At 30.2% G+C, this 13,538-nt stretch overlaps 1 protein-coding gene across 2 annotated transcripts in view; it reads right to left on the bottom strand.

Moving 5' to 3' along the window:
• LOC129958987 (ecdysone-induced protein 74EF-like) overlaps positions 1 to 13,538 on the bottom strand; it is a 285,199-nt gene that overhangs the window by 195,462 nt on the left and 76,199 nt on the right. For both annotated transcript variants that reach the window (XM_056071752.1, XM_056071754.1), the window contains exons 3-4: positions 12,831 to 12,880; positions 7,135 to 7,180 (exon numbers count right to left, since the gene is read on the bottom strand). The gene's annotated coding sequence lies outside the window, so the exon portion shown is untranslated. The remainder of the gene's footprint in view (positions 1 to 7,134; positions 7,181 to 12,830; positions 12,881 to 13,538) is intronic.

Genomic DNA, 13,538 nt, shown 5'->3' with positions numbered 1-13,538 from the left:
ACAGTAGTTTTCATTTCTTCTTCAAAGTCTTCCCAACAAGAAGGTCTTCAGATGGGCCAAGAAGTGGTAATCAATAGGTGCAAGATCTGGATCGATCGCCCAGTGAAATGATTTGATCAGATTTTGATTTTGAGCTGAAACATGAGGGATTCAATTGACATGAATCCCACATGCCAATTGAAGTAATAGCTGAAGTAATGAATCAATAGCATTCTTGATCATCAAAACTTTCTTACGAAATCCTTAGGAAGGAAATGGAATGTTCTTTGCTGCAAAAAGTTCAACCTTGGCTATCCTAAAACACGGCTGTCCTGCCTCTGTGTTTCGAAAGCATCTATTTTGACTTCACTTTAAATGTGTGTCATCACTACAAAGATTGAACACGGAAATAATGAGATTGATTCCCGATTCAAAACAGACTCAAGTGTGACATCTTTGTTTCAGTCCTAGTGATCTTCCTCGTTGTAAAGGGGCAAGAATGTTAAAGTAGTTGACAGCCTTTTGCGTACTTGACTCAACAATTTCTTATCCCAAAATTTTTGGGCATTCTGATGAGAGCTTGGAAACTGTGGCTGATTGGAAACTGTGGTTCTATTGACATGTCGTCAACTGCCTGTATCAAATCGTCTGAGCACGATTCGAAGTTTCTGTCATTGATCTATTATTTGGCGATGACGCTTTCATGTTAATTGATATAAAGAAAAAGATGATGGACTTTTTTTAAACCTACGCTATGACTGCACTGATTTTTTACTTATATCCATGCTTTCAATTCAAAGCTTTATTAAGGCATATTAATTGCTAGCTATTTTGAAATAATGAACTCTATTTGAAATATTTCGAGGGATTTTTCTTTCAACAGTTTTACGAACAGCATAATAATTCTAAAGCCACAGTTTCAAGCTAAAATCCATCGCAGAATGAATGAGGCGAATCCATGGATTTCACCAAAAGAGCTGGAGTGATCACGAATGAGAATATATAGGAGAAATGTTCTCATACATATATTTATGAGAACTCATTAAATATCGAAAATCTAAACAACATTTTAAATTCCACCATCTTTTGTAAAAAGCACAAAAATTATCAGTAGGCTCATTTTTTAAGAGTGTTTTTGTTTTCTATCTTTGTTGAGATTAGAAATGATAATAAAAAGATATAACGTTTCACAAATTGTAATCTTGTAGTTAATTTCATCATTATATAGCATGCGTTTTTCTGTCACTTATGAAACATAATTGAATGCAAATATTTTAATCGTTCTGAGTAATTTGTTACTGGTACGACTTATTTTTTGTAAATATTTTTTTTTTAGAAAATCTAATTGAATATCAATTTCTAAAAGAAAACATATCTCTCAATAAGTGACTATTACTAATATATTTAAAAAAAATCAATTCATTTTTATCAGTCACGGAATTATTATCTTTCTTGTATGTGAGAAAATTTTATCAGAATATTATTTTTAACTAGTTTAAATTCTAGTTGAATTTTTTTAGATAAATTGGAAAGGAATGAAATTAAAATAAGATGAAATATTATTAAATTAGTATCTTTTTGAGGTAGATTTCATTGAAATACGTTTAGTGCCATACTCCTTCCATTGTGAGGAGCATTCATCAAATATTAATTCATAATCAAAAGTTATTTATAATTTTTTATTTACAGGACGATTAAAAAAATTTATCCCCTCTATGAGCTCCTAGATGTCATAACATTCACAGAAACTGTATGAAATTTTGAAGTACGCGCTCAAAAATCATTTGAAAAACGATAGTTATTCCCTAGCAATTACGATTACAGAGAAAAAATTTCTGAATTTACAAATGGCAACATTAACTTCTTTTTTCATTGAAATGTGATTCTCATAATGATAAACCATAAATAGCGTTGCAAGTTATCTGTAATCCGTAACTGTTAGAGTTAAACTGCTGTTTTCCGTTTGATTCTCGAGCGCATGTCTCAAAACAGCTTAAACAAAAATTTTAATCTGTTTCTAAGAATGGTATGAGAGAAGGGGTTCATATTCCCGGATTTTTTGTATATATAATAACCCATTATATTAATACGCATTATTTGAAGTTTCTCAAACTTAAGTAATCGGGATATGTAATTTCAAGCTTGTATACAGAAAATTTTGATGTTCCGTTGTATTCTCCTTGGATAACTATTTTAATTTTTCAGTAAATGAAAAGAAAGGACAGGTGATTCCTGATAATGTTTACAGACTATCCGTTAATTGCGTCATGTATGATGAGACATATATGATGAAAAATCATCAGTAACTACCAAATTTAGAAATTGGTGGTGATAGGAGTTCACTAAAAAGGCAATTTCTTAATTTGGAATCAAAAATATTTTCCTCAGTAAATTCAGATCATATTATTGCACAAAAATCATTTTTAAATTCAAGGAATAACCATTTCAGCGATATAAATTATATTTCAATAAAATATTTTTGTCTAGTTTTAATATATTTTAAAAATATTTTTCAGTATCATTGTCAACTAAACTTTTCATTGTTTCTTTGGTTAGCTTTATACATTTGCGTTGTTAAATACAGTTTTCATGTATATGTTATCTTTGCTATACAATTAAGAATAAATCTTAATAATGAAATTAAGCTATACGAATCAGGTCGAATCTTCTTTATTTCTTCTCATTCGAGTCTTAAATCCATAAAGAGAGATGCCATTGCTTACTGTAACTTGCAGACATAAAATTGCCGTTTTGTAGGAAAAAAATTCTTAGAGAAGACAAGCAAAATTAATTAAAGTAAAGTAATATTTGCTTTGTCGTACTAATATTAGAACGTTCCGATGCTTCTGAGCGAAAATTGCCCTCTTGAATTAATGTTTTCTTTTAAATTTTAATTAACTAAATAAATTTTTACTATCTAGATATTAATCTTTATTATCTTTATTTAAAATTTCACCATATATTTGTGCAAACAACGAAATAATGCTCATTGCTGTGTGCGTGTATCAGTATTATTTGGGTGATTGGTTATTTATCAGAAAATATTTAATTAAATCGTTTTTTTTTAAATTTCAGCTTATATTTATTATAAAGGTAATCAAAAACATCATTCGATAACACTACTTCTACCAAATCTGGAGGAAAAGGAACTTTAGATGGACTTTTTTTAAAAAATTATATGTATCTACATAAATATTCTAGTTATATAATTCTATTTATTTGTATAAATAAAAAATGTAAATGTTCATTTGTTTAAAATCTTGAATCTCCGAAAGTTTTTCATTTCAACACAACGTTGCATACGAATATGCATATGTTTTTATATATTTATTATATAGATGTCACAATTGTAATAGGAGCAAAAATGCTTTAAAAAAAAATAGGCAGCATCATTTGTTGGATGCAAAGCAACACATATTATACTAAAATGTTTTATGATTCTATTTCAATGTTTCCTGATTGGATTGTTAAATTGCATTCGAATATACGCTAGATTTATAGATTTCGATTTATTTTTCGTTTTAATATATCTATTTCGTGTGATATTGCATTGGAATTGAGGTGTGCTATTTATCAAAGCGTTCATTTCAAGTGTATAGTTCATTTTTTTCTTTTTTTACTTTTTCATTTCGTTTTTTAATAGTTTTTCTCATTTTGCAATGCAATTGAGCCGTGCCGATTTAATTCAAATTCTATTGTAAAACTGGCCTCTTCGGGATGCGAGCGAAATGAAATGTGTTAGAACAGCGATTAATTTAGATGGTCTGCATTTGAATTGAAATATTTCATTAACATTTTTTTTTATTTTTTTTGTTCCTTCTTTTTAGCTCGTATTATTTTTTTCTTTTTTCAACGTTTTGCATTTTTAAACATTACAACCTGGCGCATTCAAAGAAACTGCGATAGACAGACTGTACACCGTACATCCCAACTAAGATGAAGGCTTCTTTCCTCACATGTTGCTGGTAAATATGCCTGGTGAAACGTCTTTCCAGAAACTGTCAATGCCACTTTCAGCAGTTCACATCTATCTCCGAATTTATCGGAGAACGAACGACATTGGGATGTATGCATTAATGTCACACATCACATCCAAATCAAATTCGAGCATTGTGTACAATTATATTGACCGCCTGTTCGCTTTCATCTCCAACAAAGTTATGGGAGAAATATAAATCATTCATGGATGAAGATAGGATCCGTAAAATATGTAAGGAAAATTCACATATGACCATGGGTTTCACAGCAGTAGAAATCTACATATGCAAATATATACGACATATAATACACATACATTGAACATGATTGAAGATTTGTGAGTAGAAATTGTGAACAAAGTTTCCAATCAGTTGGGAATGCTATCACCGAATTAATCTGCTGCTGCTTCGTTCGATCAAGAATTGCGCCCAGAAAAAATTTACAATACGGGAGATCTTTTGTCTTACGTACAATCAAATATTCTTAAGCTAATGCTTAAACAAAAAGGTATTTACGATCAAATAATAGAAACAGTCAATAACGGAGTTTGAAAATTCTTCTTATAAAATACGCCAGAAGGAACTGGAAAACATTTTTAATTAGATTGATTATGGCAGAAATTCGATTCCAAAATGCATAACTTTAGATCTTCCGTCGTCCGAAGTACATGCGACTTTGCTCCCAGATGGAAGAACTGCTAATTCCGTTTTGAAATTGCCACTGAATATGCAATTCATTGTAACGCACTTGCAACTTTTCCAAAATATCCAGCATTGTGGAAAGTATTATAGAAAAACGAACTTATTATTTGGGATGAACAAACAAAGGCGCATAAAAAATCTCGAGGGTCTTGATTGATCATTCAAAGATTTGCGCGGAAATATCAGGCCAATTGGGAATGCATTAATATTGTTTGCAGGAGATTTTAGGCAAACATTACCTAAAATTCCTCGAATGACACCAGCGGATGAAATAAATGGATGCCTGAAATACTCTACTTTGAGGCAACACGTGAAGACGTTCAAATTATCCACAAATATGCAAGTCCAACTGAAAAACGATCGATCAGCTGAGATATCCTCACATTATTTGCTGGAAATTGGGAGCAGGAAGATGAGGGTTTATCTGACCTCAGGACGAATTTCATTGTCTCATAACTTCTGCAATTTAGTGACGTCAAAGGAAAAACTGGTTAAAGAAGTATTGCCCAATTTCAAATCAATTATAAAAATCGGGATTGGCTGAGTGAATGAATTATTCTTGTGGCCTAATACAAAGATGATATTATTTAGTCTAATATTCAGAGTGAGGCAGTCACATACAAGTCCGTCGATACTGTTGTGGAAGAGGATGAAACGGTTAATTGTCCAACAAAATTTTTGAATTCACTCGATCTGCCAGAGAGCCACAGAATATACTACAATTAAAAATCGGCAAACCAATGATCATGTTACAAATGTCATCCAATGAAAGCTTTGCATAACCACGCGGCTTATCGTAAAAAAATTAACAAGCAACGTTGTAGAAGCAAATATCTTGATAAGACCATTCAAAGGTGAAGATGTCTTCATTCCTTGCATTCATATGTTTCCAACCGATATGCCATTTCAGTTAGAGTCTGCAATTCCCATTTCGATTGGAGTCATCAATAAAGTTCAGGGCTAATCTTTAGAACTGTGCGATTTAGATGACACAGATTGTGTCTCATATGCACAATTAAATGTTGCGTGTTCTTGAGTAGGCGCAGCAGACAATCACTGCATATGCATAGACAATGGGGCAACAAAAAATAATGCATACCCTCAAACATTGTGGAATGCACATAAGAAACGTGCGTTTTCTCTTTTACATTTATCCAGACGGAACCACAGCAGTACGTGGCAGAGAATTTAAATAAAAATCTATGATCTTCGTAATGGCTATGGACTTCAAAAACAATCGATTAATTACCAGAAAGTGAGGTGGAGTAGCTAAAAGGAGCTAATTATTTTGTCATTTACTAACATATCTTACGATTTATGTTAGAGTGAGCATATTCCTTCCTTGATTAGTAAAACTGAGGAAAGCCTTAAATAAACTTATCTATCATTTTACAACCAGCTATTAATTGATGAGCAAAAAAGTGATATTTCATTTATCTGTGGAGCATTTTTGGAGTCCAAACAGCTAATCCAAGGCATGAGACCATTCTATGCGTAGCAAAATTTAGAAATTTAAAATTAACTTTTTTGTCGATTTTTTTTTTAAATAGGAGCTGTTTATTTACAACAAAAATTCGAGAAAACCAAGGTCATTTAACTTAAATTGGTGCCATTGGCGGAATTATAGAGTTGAAGTTAAAAAGCCACATAGACAGTATTGAATTGATAATACATAATTACGAAATAAAAGTTGTCACATTAAATGGAATTAAACGCTGAATTCGAAATTATCAGATGAGCTGACAGTATCAGGAAGGAAGAAACCTTTGGTTTCATGACAAAGTGAAACTATCAGATGTAATAAATAATAAATGGTTATTTTTATAATCCATTTTTATATTCCATGATAATCTTATATATTTGAGCCATTCAACAAATTATTTTAAAAAAGGTACATCATAAAATATTTGAAACTGCTTCTAAAACTAAATAACAATTGAAAAATATCTTATTATACTACTATCAAATAACAAGTTTTAGTTTCTGAAAGTGCTTCACTAGTATATTTTGTAAAATTCCACTTACATTGAATAGGAAAAACTTTAATGTATTAAAAGTTATTTTATTAAAATTTTTTAACTAATAATTGAGGAAATAGTAAATTTTGAAATTTATTGATGGGATGTTTTTGTGAAAATTCATTATTGATCTCAAAGAAAGTAAGATTTAGAATTTTTCAATTATTTACAAAAATAGCTCCCACTCTTTATTTCTTGCCGTAACCATGTAATACCTTCAAATATCACATCCCAAAGAAATCTTTATTATTAGGTCAGACAAATTAATTTAATACAAATGAAAACACCATCGAAAGCTATTCAATGGATTTCCTGAATGTCTGGAGTCTATATTTGTATCATCTTTTACTTTTCTTTTCTTGAATCAATTCATTTAAAAGTAGAGGAAAAGAAAGAAAGTACTATCTAGGCGAATGAAATATTTCATTCTAATTGAATGAAGAAATTGAAATGCTTACTTCTCGAACGATAAGGAGGACTCTGGGGAAGCTTGAGTTGGAGATCCTGAAATGAGACAAAATAGTGTCAACTAAAAATAACTTACTGAGAAAAAGAATGAGAGTCACTGTTTGGAATTCGAAAGTGAATTCACATCAAAGGAGAAAAATTTACACAATTTGATAACTTTTAATCATTTAAAATAACAACTTTCCTTTAAGTATATTCACACAGATTTCCATGAACTGATTTCTTAAAAACCAGATTTAACAATTCATACAGACGTAAAAAAAGAGTTCTCTTTTGTGGAATTTTGACAGAAATTTATTATCATCCCTCTGGAGACATATATTCGAAAAAAGAGAAGATTTTCCCCAGCAGGCGATATTTTGTAAGAATAATAAATTGAGTAAGTATATTTTGGATTTGAATAGAAATATTTTAAATTTTATTTCTACAGACGAAAGTTTGTTTTCATTAAGCATGCGTAAAAATGAATAATTTGTCAAAATAGGGGGGGGGGATAAATAAAAATAAAAAGTATTTTTTTATTTGGCTTTTTTTTGTTTTTTTAAATTTAATCTCATTTTAATAAAAATGGCATTTTTAATCTCTCATTTTTAATCTTACAGTTATCAGTAACTTTTATTTTCATTACAGCCCAGTCAAATTAAGGTAAAACTGAATTTTACCTTATTGATAGGCTACTCCTATAGGTACATTGATACAAAATACCTTGCTGAAAGGCTCAAAATGCCACTATTTATGGAACAACAGTCTTCTCAGTAACTAATGATTGTATCAAAACATCTTTTTTTTTTTTTTTTCGTTTTGTTTGCTATTAAATGCCTACAAGACTAGTTCTCGTCCTATTTACGTTAAAATAAATAGTTTTTTTTAAAATAAATTTAGAATGTATGTGGGGAAGTTAGAATTTTACTTAGAAATTTTTGGTTTTTTCACTATATTTTTTATATACTATATCCATTCGTATAAAATTTAGAGGTTATTGTTCTTTTGATTATTCATTTAACGGTAAGAAAATTTCGTCGCGAGCAATAAGACTTGATTATATAATGTATGATTATTGAGCCTCCTAATTAATCTGGTTTTATTGCTTACGTGAGATTTGGTTCCATCACCTAGGGAGTGTCTGTCTGAATGCTTGTGCCTAATAAATATACGATAGTTGTCAGAAAAAAAAGAGTTCCCGAATATTTTCATATTGAAACACATCAGAAAACGAGAGTAGCTAAGGAAGTTTGATATATCCTTCCTTGTCAACAATTTGCTAAATGGATACTTCGAGGAATAGAGAATAGCTTCAGAAAAACTGGAGGTGAAATTCTCTAATACACTGATGAAAAAATTCACTGATCATTTTGTGATCGGAAAGAATCCATTTTAATGCGTCAATTAAATAATGCTTTATGTACTTAAACAGAATACTAAGAACGTGGTGCGAAACAGATTTGTCGTCAGATTAAAAGTTACAGTTAGAGGCTGATAACAAAAGGAGTTGAATGAGCATGCTCAGTGAAAGAGCAAAACAACAATGGACCAGTAAATGCAGAAAAAAAACTGAAGCGAACTTAAAAACAAAACCCAGACCTAAAAAAAAGACAAACTGCAAACAGGAAATTTAACGAAAAGGATTCCCGAGTTTTTGATGGATTATAAGCTGGAACATGATAAAAGTTTGTGTCCTGATAGTGATGCCGGAAGTACTCTAAAATAGGACATATGTACACGTTTGTCTCACAAAAATTCAAGAAAGATATTCTGAAGTAGCTTATTTAGATGTAGTCAGCTCGAAAGTAATATAGATTGGACAGTTATAGATTGGACAAAAACATTATATTTAAAAGAGCAGCTGATTAAGCTTAAACCTGCACATTCTTTTCCAAATGTTTTCCACCTAATATTACATGTGAAGAATGAAATAAAATTGAATTTGAATAATAACAATTTGAAAATTTTATTGTTTTATTTAGGAAGGAAAGTATTCGGATGCTTGAAAGTCTTTACAGCACAAGAAACACAACAACATAGTCAACACAGAAATCCAAAATTTCAGGACTTAATAGCAAGAATTATATAAAAAGCCTAAATGGCAAAACTAATGCACTCGTATAATTAGGACATATTCTTTAGATTTAAAACCCTTTCGATTGCGGAAACATTACAACAACGTTAGAATAGTTTCATCAAGTATTAGACAGAAAAGTAATTCGTTGTCTGATAGAAAAAAAATATAACTGAAGAAATATTTTCTAAAGGTAATATTTTTAATCAAAGAGGTCGAAAAACACCTCAAAGAAATAAAATCAGTCAGTATTATCGATAAGCTGAATAAATTAGTGATAATTTGCATTTGATGCACTCATCTCCAATTTTTTTTTTAAAATTTTAAAGTAGTTTAAGAAGAATTTTTCAACCTCACTTTCTAATCAGATAGTACTTATTACTTTCTCGTATACGAAATACGGAGGAAGTATAATCAAATAATTTGAACTCGAAATCTCTACGTTTTAGACCTTCTTGAGCTCGGAAAACATACTTTCCGTATTATGTCCGGCTGCCTGTGACAAAAACGCTTTCAATTGGACCGATGAAACTTGGTTATGGACGACATTATCCATATACCATCATTTATTTGACATATAAATTATGGTATATGGACGTTACACCAAATTTATAAATATCTATCAAGTTATGAGCAAAATATATTAAGAGGAAGTATGTCTGTCTGGCTGTTCTAATATAAGCTAATACGATAACCACAAAACGAAAGGAGCAAGATGGATAAAATTCGGTACACAGATTTAATGTCTATAGTGTAAACACTTACTAAATTTTGAGCTAAACACAAAGAGTGGACCGTCTGTCGGTCTGTACTTTCAGAAGGCAACTCAAAAACGCAGTGACTTAAATACATCAAAATCGGTATGTCATTTTGTGACTACAGTTACAGTTTTGTATAAAATCTTGATTTGTTAAAATGTGGTTTTGGGAAAATCGCGTCTAACACACAAATTTTATTTTCGGATATTATTAATCGCATGCCAGACTCTCCTAGGATCGCACATTGGATTCAGAAAAAATGCTAAATTGTCGCCAAAGGTAACAAATATTTTGTAACTACTTTACACCAATGCCTATCAAGGCATTCTCTTGTTTTGCTCAAGGTCCACAATTTTTTGCAGGGGGGTAGGGAATTACATGTTTATTAGACAGTACGCAAGAACGTTTTGGGGAGATCATCCATTCTGGTTTTGAGGGAAATCATGTTAATTTAATAAAGGGTCCATCGAAGATAATTTTATATCGAATTATTAGTAATATAAATTTAGATGAGTTGCTTTAAAATTTGATAATAATTCGATGCAAGCAAAATAAAGGATATAATGACTGATAAATTTATTAGAAGCAGAGTACTAAAAATATTTTTTATTATAAATATTATGCTAATTAGACATCTTATCAAAAATTCTACGAAGTAACTAAAATTTAATAACCAGTAATCAAAATTTTAAACAGTTAATGCCGAGTTCCTGTTGAAAGATAAGTTAAATTCACTCCACGACATTCCACTGTTTTTCTTGGTTGCTCTATCTAAAAAGTCAATATACATTTCCAAAGTTATGCACAATTTTCGTCAGGCAAATACAACGAATTCATTATAAATTTTCTTCTATTTTCTAGGATTTCTAATGTTACTTCGATATTTTGATATTTTACTATATTTTAAAAAGTTGTAATATATATCTGTGAAATGGTTTTTTAATTATTTTTTACAAACTTTAAAAAAATCGGAATTTAATTTTCTGGTCATGCTATTTTAATCTTTTTAAAGAATTAGAGAAATTTTAAAAAAATAAAGAAATAATTTTCACTTTAAATCGAGTTGGGCGCTGTTATCATTGCAAATGCACAAAATCTCGATACTCTAACGCATTAGGAGAATGAGATTTTCATCTTTATGAACATAAAACAGTGAAATGAAATGAAATTATTTAACGGTCATGCATTCAAAAGAGAGGAACGCCTCTTAGAAGAAAATTGAAGAATTAGTAGAGAAACAATGAGAAAGAAATCGTTTGATGTGAAAAACAAACTCTCGTAATCTCTTCTCATTATAAAAAAGGGCGAAGATCGCTCTTTTAATGACCTGGGTAAAATGGTTGGGTAAGAGGTTGTTGCAGGAAGACGTCGCTTCATTCTTCGATCCTCACACGAAGAAGAACAACTTCCGGGAAATTTTTGCTTCATCGGAATTGCATCGACGCATTTTATTTTCGATATTATTTATTCACCTGTAGCCAACAAATAGCATACAATAATAGAAATAATGGCAAGAAGCAGTTTTACTTTTTGCAAGCTAATTTAGCGGTGAGGGCTCTTAACAACTGAATTTGTGCTAAGATTACTGTACTTGAAGCCCATGTGGTTGTAGTGTCTGTATTCTGGATAAACAGTGAATAGTTTCTCTTTGGAACATCAATCAATATCGATACTATTCCTTTTTTCTAAAGATTATAAACTATTTTCTCAGTCATCTGTGATTGTTAATGCATGCATAATATGTTTGAATAATTAGAGAGAGCAATTTCGATGATTACTTTAATTAATTAATAATAATGAAGTTTTTGCTCTTATTGAAATTGCATTTTCTCATTAAAAAAGCAATTGTACACCGAAGTTTTATTGTTTTTAAAATTGCTAAAAAAAGATTTCCAAGGCCTTGGAAAAAATGTTATATTTTGTGATAAAAATGCTTAATATCATTGGGGAAATATCTATGCTATGAAAGACTCCCTAGAAGTAAATATCAAAGATGGCAGCGCTCATGTTATGATTTAGAAATGCAATGACATTTACTGAAGGTAATATGAATAACAAACATTATGTTAAATAGATAATTAATTTAAAAGTGACTTGTATCTAAGAAATTTATATTTTATATTATTTTCAACACTGTCAACATTACAAGTTATGATTACTTTATCGTGTTAAAAGTTGATTAAAAACTATTCCTCAATTGACAGAAGTTGTAATCAAACTGATCTCAAACTAATTTCCAAGGAGGAATGGGCAAAAACTACAAATTAGAGGAATGTATTACAAGTCGTAAATGAATTCATAATAATATTTGAATTCTTAAGTTTTTCGCATTTAAGTTTTGAATTCATATTGAAGCGACCATTTACTATGAGCTGACCTCTGATGAGAAAAACTTAAGAATGAAATGGATTCAAAGTGATTGTTCCTTGAAAAAAGAAAAATGAGATTATTTTAATTATATCTGCCTCTGTTTGATATTGAAAATCGAGACGAATGCGATGCCAAATCCATCAATGGACTGTTTATGTGTATGTATGTATAAAATGGCTTTGATGAAATTTAGCATGAAGTTTTCACTTCAGATGAGAGAAGAAAAGGTTTTTCTTTAATTTGGCTTGTTTCATGTTTGGATTCATTTTAATTATTAATTGATTTCTGTAATATTCATTATGATTACTATTCAATAACTGACTAAAAATAATCTATTGATTAACAGAAGTGTTTGATTTTCGCTGTTTTAACTGCGAAAGTCGATTTTATTAAATTCACTTTTATCAGAATGTAAACTGGAATTCCTTACTTCCATTGCAATTGTTGAATTAAAAATATTTAATAAGTTGAAGTAACATTATGGATACAAAATGATGCTCACCAAAATAGTGGAATTGCACATCCTTCTTGTTCTCTTCTAAACGTCTCAAACTGCAAAAGACAAAATAAATAAATAAATAAAAATCAGATAATTTATATGAGAAGCTATTTATAAAATGAATCCAAAGTTATGCTACAAAAAAATTAACAAAAAACAGCTGCTTATTATTTTATCAATAAATCTATGCATGACAAAAAATTGGGTTAAAAAAAAAACGAGGAATGTTCAACATTTATGCATTGGGGCTCTCTGTCGGTGCCTTGTCGTTCGCAAGAAACATTAAGATGCAGTATTGATGGGGAAAATATTCTGCCAAAGCAACGTGAAAACATCAGAAATATGATCTTTAAAAGGTAACAAGAAAATCAGCCAGTGATAACACATTAAGGCTAATCCGCAATCTTCAATCTAAGCTTCCTCTTTCATAGAAGATCATTTCTCATAATTACCTTGGTGATAATTAAACGTTCCCATTCTAACAAAGCAGTTTCACTGCCTTAACACTATTTTCAAAGGAAAAGGATTTTTCATATTTTAACTTTTGATACAATTTTATTTAACTAGACTATTTTCTTGCTTCACATCAGCAACTATGCTTTCATACAGTCGTTTCCACTCATTTTCTGATGTTTTGAATTTAAATACACTTGCGTATTTTCAGTTACTATTTTAATATTTAAATATGAATTAATTTGTTTATTTAATTCC

Source organism: Argiope bruennichi, chromosome X1 (assembly GCF_947563725.1).
Source record: "Argiope bruennichi chromosome X1, qqArgBrue1.1, whole genome shotgun sequence".
Taxonomy (NCBI): Eukaryota; Metazoa; Arthropoda; class Arachnida; order Araneae; family Araneidae; genus Argiope; species Argiope bruennichi.
The sequence above is the reverse complement of the archived record's forward strand: the minus strand, read 5'-3'. Positions and strand labels throughout refer to the sequence as shown.